At 37.2% G+C, this 7,938-nt stretch overlaps 1 long non-coding RNA gene across 1 annotated transcript; it reads right to left on the bottom strand.

Annotated features, from left to right (window-relative positions):
• Positions 1 to 368: 368 nt before the first annotated feature.
• LOC106795374 (uncharacterized) lies at positions 369 to 1,237 on the bottom strand. Its single transcript, XR_001383805.2, has 3 exons — positions 1,206 to 1,237; positions 890 to 1,003; positions 369 to 693 (listed from the first exon to the last, which is right to left on the bottom strand). It is a non-coding gene; the product is annotated as an uncharacterized lncRNA (long non-coding RNA).
• Between the last annotated feature and the right edge of the window lie 6,701 nt (positions 1,238 to 7,938).

The following is a 7,938-nucleotide window of genomic DNA, read 5'->3' as shown; positions in this document are numbered from 1 at the left end:
AGTTGGTAGAGCATTGATTGCCACTCAAATCAAGTATTAAGCCTTATAAACAACCACCAAGGAGGTTTAACACACAATTGATTCCTCAAATTAAATATGAAGTGGAAAGAAACTAAAGGCAGGGTTCATCAGAACAACACGATATCTCGAGTGGTTATCTAATATAGTTCAAGTTATGAAAAAGAGTGTGTACTGATTTAAGAGATTTGAACCTTGTTATACAAAAATATGAGTATCACTACAAGAAAAATGACTTTTACCTATAGTCAAAATCTATCACTAGAAGTCCAAAATCCATAGGTAGATGTATAAAGGACTTTGTCCTACAGACATTTTTTGCGTCAACTTTGAGGGGGTATACAGTGACAACTAATACTCTGTCACTATAGGCTTTACCTACGAATATATTTTTACCTACAGTCAAATTTAACTATCACTATAGGTAACACCTACTATTTCAAATGTGTAGGTAAAAAATATTAATTTATACCTATAATCTCTAACTGTAGGTAAAAGTCAGTTTACTTGTACCTACGGTCTTCTATAGGTAAATGTTATATAATAATAATAAAACTAGTTCTTAATTACACTCTTTGTTGATTATAATTTTTAATTAAATATACATGAACTTATTATTATGCTGCACAAAGTTAGAGATCTGCTGCAACATGGCCTTTGAAAAGTTACAACAACCTGCTACACACAATTAAATTTTTGTTAGCCTAATTTGTGATTATACACTTTAATTAATTAAAATTCACAAACTAGAAAAAATGATATAGTTCTCATAATACCAACTAATTCATCTCAAGGAAAAGAGTAAAAAAAAAAATGAACAAAAACATGAAACTTTGAAGGTATGAGGAGTTAAGTTCAAGAAGAAAGGTACCTGTAAAGAGGAATTGCATTGTGGAGTTAGTGTATTTTATAAATTCTATATGATTTCTATAGGTTTTCATAATGGAGGAGAGGTTTGCAAAGATGCAAAAGAGAGTGATTTATTCTATAAAAGGGAAAGAAAACTATCAGTCTACAACATTCATTTCTCCTCTACCTTTAGCTTTAAACATTTAGGTAAGAGTTAGGACTATCATGTATAACACAGAAGAAAAGACACATCAGATCTGCTCTTACCGGCTGCTACAAATTACATAAATGTTTTGTTTCTTGGAAGAAAATATGTAAACTACTGGGAAAAAACACACCTTTGGAAGATATGAAAAATGGTCCACTCTTGAAAATCTGCAAGATATGAAATTACAGGAAATTAATTTAGGTATTAGAGGGGCAGGGAAACTTTCGCTTCAAACTAGATAAATTTTATAGTATTTTTTTCTTCCCAAATTTGCAAGCCTCTCATCACTTAGGTAAGGACAATTATGATATGCTCAAACAAAATTCCATGTCTGCAAAGGACAACAATTACCATATTGCCGCTTCCACCTTGAGAACGCAGATTTTGCTCTTGTGGCCCAAACACTAATAAAAAAATTGGCTTTAGATCTCTAAAAATATCATAAAACCATCATAATTATATAAATGCTACAACCATGGTCCTAATATTAAATATTAAAATATATTTATTTTATTTACTTAACATTTTTTTATTAAAATTAAGCAAAAGTGTAACATTGTCTCAATTTGCTCAATAGTAGTTATATGGTACATCTGAAAATTAATTTATATTAATTAACAAAACAAAAAAATTCACACATTACAAATAAATAAGCTAATAGTAAATTTATTATAGTATGTATAAAACTGTTATGTTATATTAATTTATAATTATTAAGTTATATAAATATCATAAGTTTTAGTTATATAACAAATAAATAAATAAGCTAATAGAGGCTGAATAAATCTAGTTGGTGAGCTGTTGATCTAGTTTGTCCACTCCTAACCATGCAAATCAACGGTGAGTTGTTGATCTAGTTTCTTAAATAATAGTATTATAATGGGAACACACATGAATAAACAATGATTCTTATACTGTGATATATGTTATATTACATGATTAAAATTTTATATTACACGATTCAATATTTTGTGCTGAAAATTGTTATATTACATGTATAAAATTTTATCCATATTATTGTCAAATAAACAAAAATATTCATATTGTCTATGATTTCAATTAATTACTAGGTATAAATTGCATAACCTATAGTATAATTTTAGAAAAAAATATAACTGATGAATTGTGGTTGAATATTAATACAAAATAGTTCTAATTATCATAAAAAATTTATATAAGTTATGATTTGTGATTAAATAATAGTTATTTTATTAAAAAAAATTGAATGTAAAAAATTTTAGAACAAGTCAGGCACTTTCATTTAACAAACTACAAACTACGCACTAGACTCGCTTATGGAGAATGTTTGGTAACTACATTATATAAAAATGAATATGAATATGGAAACAGCCTTACAACCAATAGAGTTTTAAAAGTATTTTCAAACATACACTTATTTTTGGGAAGCAAAACAATCACCTCAGGAAAGAAGCGAGAGAAACCGAACTTAGTCAACAAGAGGACATGCTCCATGATTAAAATTGATGCAAGTCCAGGCTCTATTTTCCATTTTCCCTCCTCATCATATAGCCATGCTAAAATAGCACAGTTGGTGCATATAGACATTAGTATAAGAAACTACAAAATGAAAAATGTTCTCAAATTAGAGTTGTATACAAATCAAGTGTATAATTCATGGTGTAGATATCTTCCATATAGTTGGTTATTTGGTGAACATGTTTTCCAATTTATAATTAATATGAAGTGGATTATAAAAAATAATTGACAAGCACCTTCCAAAGTCTGTATATATAAATAAATACCTGAAATATGTTAAGCCAGACTCCTACTGTTGCTGCGGCACGAGGAACATGCCGCCTCAAAATTACTAACAGCTTCAATGCATCTGTCCTGATCTCCATAAGGTTGTTCTGATCAAGTAAGTTGTCAACAATCCGTAAAGGCAAGCAAAAGCAAGTGCAAAAAAGGGAGGTAGATAAAAGCATTTATACCACAGTAGCAAAAGCAAATGCAGGTGGTGCATACCCTAATTTCGTCCAGGAACCATCTGTTGTTGGGATGCGACCCTCGTTTGACCACTTCGAGGTACTTGGCACTCATCGTTAGGCAATTCGTGAAGTTCTGAGACATGCCGGAAGTCAAAAGAAAGCGTTGTAGCACAATCCGTGAAGTTCCGTGACATGCCGGAAGTTAAAAGGAAGTGTTAGTGCGCAATCTATAAAGTTCTGTAACATTCCAGAAGGCAAAAAGGGGATGATTATGTAATCCGTAAGGTTCCGTAACATTACGGAAAGAAAACAAGTATCGTTACGTAATTCATAAGTTTCCGTAACGTTACGAAAAAAGAATCAGCAAAAAAGGCAAATGGTGTATTTAGTAAATAGGGGGTGCAAATAGCAACCAGGCCCACTTGGGCCTTCCAGGAAGTTCTCCAGAAGGCGGGAAGCAACCTAGCTCGCCTGGGTGAGCTGGGTGGCAAGTTTCTCCTTCCTTTTCCTATAAATAGGGGAAGGAGGGAAGAACAAAAATGTTCAACCCTCCTGGTATCTGATATTCACTTAAAATTAGTGAGAAAAATTGTTTCCGTGAAGAAAATCCAAGTCGAGGCGCTTCCGTAACGCTTCAGTGAAGTTTCCGTGGGTGATTTCGCTAAGATTTTCAACCGTTCTTCGTCGTTCTTCAGTCTTCAACCGGTAAGTTCTCGAAATCGAACTTTTCAATTCATTCTATGTACCCTTAGTGGTCCTCATTTGTTTCGCGTGCTTTTATTTTCATTTCGTTTACTTTACGTACCCCTTTTTGACGTGGTTTAGTCATTTATTTAAGTCATTTTCTCGCCTAATAAAAAATAAAATAAATTTCCACCGATCATTCGTATTGTAATATCTTTTAATTTCTGTTAAAATGTTCAACCCTCCTGGTATCTGATATTCACTTAAAATTAGTGAGAAAAATTGTTTCCGTGAAGAAAATCCAAGCCGAGGCGCTTCCGTAACGCTTATGTGAAGTTTCCGTGGGTGATTTCGCTAAGATTTTCAACCGTTCTTCAGTCTTCAACCGGTAAGTTCTCGAAATCGAACTTTTCAATTCATTCTATGTACCCTTAGTGGTCCTCATTTGTTTCGCGTGCTTTTATTTTCATTTCGTTTACTTTACGTACCCCTTTTTGACGTGGTTTAGTCATTTATTTAAGTCATTTTCTCGCCTAATAAAAAATAAAATAAATTTCCACCGATCATTCGTATTGTAATATCTTTTAATTTCTGTTAAAATGAATTCCGACCGTTCGGTCATGTCATAACCACGTTTAAAACCGAAAAAGAGGCAAAATAATAATATAATAATCAAAAAATATCTTTTAGTGAAATAACTAAAAAAATCAATCGGACGTTTTTCTTTGGGATTTTTCTTTCTTAATCGAATTGACTAATAACCAAAGTGAAACTAAGGCTAAAATCAATTCATAAATCAAACTTTTGTCATCACCTAAAAATCCATTTTTAAGGTCCAACGCCTTGAAAATGGTCTTTTCCGCTTTTATTGGTTAAACGTGGACTTCTAAAAGCCTAAAATCAACACGTAACTTTATTACCTCTTTCAAAAATAAAGAGATCATTAAAGGTCCAATGCCTTAATGTTTTCTCTCTTTTAAAAAAAATCGAAAGATTGCTTAATGGTCCAACGCCTTAAATGACCTTTCATTCAATAAAAACATATCTTGCAAAAAAAGGATAAAAAAATAACTTAACCAAACGCTTTACTTTCAAAAAACTACGTAGGTCTGATTTCCTTATCACAATTGAGGAATACGTAGGAGGAAGGGAAACACCCTCGTCGACCACAAAAAATAAAAAATATATAAGGCATAAAAAGATATAAGAACGTGAAAAAAGGGGAAGATAACATAAATTGAAGTCATATTTGCACATTTGATTAAAGGCTGCGTCTCTTGTGACAGACGTGTGGGGTGCTAATACCTTCCCGGTGCGTAAATACAACTCCCGAACCTTTCACTTAAAGTTCGTAGATCACGTCTTTTCTGGTTTTTCCGACATTTTCCTCAAATAAACGTTGGTGGTGACTCCACGCGTGTTCCTTTCTTGGAAGACGCACTCGCGAGTCACGCGTCGCCCTCCCGCCGAAGGGTAGGTTGCGACAGTTGGCGACTCCACTGGAGACTGTTTTTAAAGAGTTAGGCCATTTAATCTCGTGCAATGTTTTATCATGACTTTCTCCTTTGTTGGTTTCCCTTTATTTTCTTATGTTCTTGTATATAACTCTTTGATGCTTTTAGTGTGTTTTAAAATGTATGCATTAGGTAAATATTTATTCATTTGATGCACACAAACACCAACATTATTTGCACACATGGTGAGTTGAAAAAGGGCCCTATACCCGGGTTCGTGGGAACATAAGGAGCGGAGGTGAATCTGTGATCATGCTAGGTCTCCGACTTGCTTGATTACAGTGAACCCTCATCTAGAGTTTTTCTCTTTGATAACATATTGTTTCTAGTAGTCCCTACTGCTGCAATATGTTCTTCGAAGGGAATGATACCTCTAGAGACCATCAAGAGAGATATGACCACCTTGGGAATTATCACTAAAAGCCTTTTTAGCTCCTTCCCATGTAGGTACCTAAAATAGAGGCACGGAGCAAACACGCTGCGTGCCATTTTTCACACTGCCATGCATAAGTGTCACGTACCTTTTTGCTTATATTTGTTTGTGAATATTGTCGTACCATATACATCCACGTGTTGTGCCTTTCGCATATGCATCATGCACGGGTTCTGTCTTGATCCCCTCTCTTTGGCAAACCAACGGAGGGTCCGTGTCACCTTCTTAAATACATACGTTAGGCACCGTGCTACCCCGAGACGTTGTATCTAAGAAGGAGACAATTTCCCAGGCTCCCGTATTCATAAATTGCATCTGTCTCATATGCATTTCTTCATGCATTCATCCATTCCACCCATGATAGATGTCGGAGTTTTGATTCACACCGATTTTGTTTCACTTTAGTAAAACATGGGATCAAGTCAAACGCCTTCGCTTAAAAAGAGGTTCTATCAAGTTGAGGTCAAGAGCCTAGGGATCACTAGTCTAAAAGAGTTAGGGCAGTTGATGGGTCAGCTCCAGCGGTAAGCTTTTCGCAAAGCTTACGGTAAAATCTGGGACCTAGCCATGGTAGAAGTCTCCACAGAGGCCATTGCCTCCCTCGCCCAGTATTATGATCAGCCGTTGAGGTGCTTCACCTTTGGGGACTTCCAGCTATCACCCATGGTAGAAGAATTTGAAGAGATCCTAGGATGCCCTCTAGGGGAAAGGAGACCATACCTCTTCTCAGGGTTCTATCCCTCATTAGTTAGAATTTCTAAGATAGTCCAAATCTCGGCGCAGGAATTAGACCACAGAAAGCAAGTCGAAAATGGGGTGGTTGGAATACCGAGAAAATATTTGGAGGCAAAAGCAAGAAACTTGGCAGGTAAAGGCGAATGGGCCCCGTTCATAGACATTCTCGCAATGAGGAGTCCTCTTTCCGAATGTGGATGGGTTGGTGGACCTAGCAGCGATCAACGCTTTTCTCGCCTATCATGACCACAAGGAAAGCTCGGTTGTCGCTATGCTAGCCAACCTATATGACACCTTCGACCGAAGATGTGAGAAGAGCAGTACGAGGATTGTTTGTTGTACTCCAGCTCTTTATGTATGGTTGGTTTCACACCTTTTTCGCCAAGAGGTAAGGCATGCTTGCCCACTAGAAAGTCACCGTTCATGCATAGAGAAAGGAGGCGCAAATTGGGACCAACTCTTAGCAAACAAAGAAGAAGCGTCTATCAACTAGTTCCCTCGATGGAAAAAAAGGAAGAATCGGAGTTCTTATTTCATGTGGAGGATTTTCGAATGTTCCCATGATGGGGACGAGGGGTTGCATCAGTTACAATCTCGTTCTTGCTATAAGACAACTTGGCTACCCTATGAGAGGGGCACCACTGGAGGAAGAGATCGCGCCTGTCATTTCACGAGGTTTCAATAAGGCCAACGTGGAGACACTTCAGAAGGTCCGCAAGGCATGGGAGGTGGTGCGAAAGAAGGACAAAGAACTCAGGGGCAGTAACAATGGGCCCATCGGTGGCTACCGTAAGTGGTTGAGAGCCCACGTGCAAGGTTTGGATTGGCTCCCATGTTTGAGAACCGCTAAAAGGGAGGAAGTTGAGGCACCAAAGGAAGATGAAGAGGTGCAGGCCCTTAGAACAGAACTCGAGAAAGCTCAAACAGTCAAAGAAAGGTTCAAATCAGCAGCTTTGAAGATCCGAAAGGAGAATGCCAAACTGAGAGATATAAATACAGCTACCACCAAATCCTTGGAACAAGAGACCCAGAGGGCTCGTAGGGAAGAGCACGGCCGGAACAAGTTCCGAGGGGCTCTGTGGGGCAGCAACAGTGAGCTTAAGCTCCGGAGAGAGGAAAGCGACCAATCACGAGTAGATAGTTTGATCTTGAAAGATGAGTTGAAGGTTTGCTCAAGGTCCAAAAGAAACCTGTCTCAGCGGTTATGCGAGACAGAGACCAACATGTTAGCCATCGTCAGCAAATACCAAGAAGAACTAAATCTAGCCACGGCCCACGAGCATAGAGTGGCGGACGAGTATGCCCAAGTGTACGCGGAAAAGGAGGCTAGAGGAAGGGTGATCGACTCATTACATCAAGAGGCAACAATGTGGATGGACCAATTTGCTCTTACCTTGAATGGGAGTCAAGAACTTCCCCGATTGCTAGCCAAGGCCAAAGTGATGGTGAACACCTACTCCGCCCCCGAAGAGATCCACGGACTTCTCGGCTATTGTCAGCACATGATAGATTTAATGACCTATATAATTAGAAACCGCTAGGAAACTT

Source organism: Glycine max, chromosome 12 (genome assembly GCF_000004515.6).
Source record: "Glycine max cultivar Williams 82 chromosome 12, Glycine_max_v4.0, whole genome shotgun sequence".
NCBI lineage: Eukaryota > Viridiplantae > Streptophyta > Magnoliopsida > Fabales > Fabaceae > Glycine > Glycine max.
This window is presented reverse-complemented; position numbering and strand designations above follow the sequence as displayed.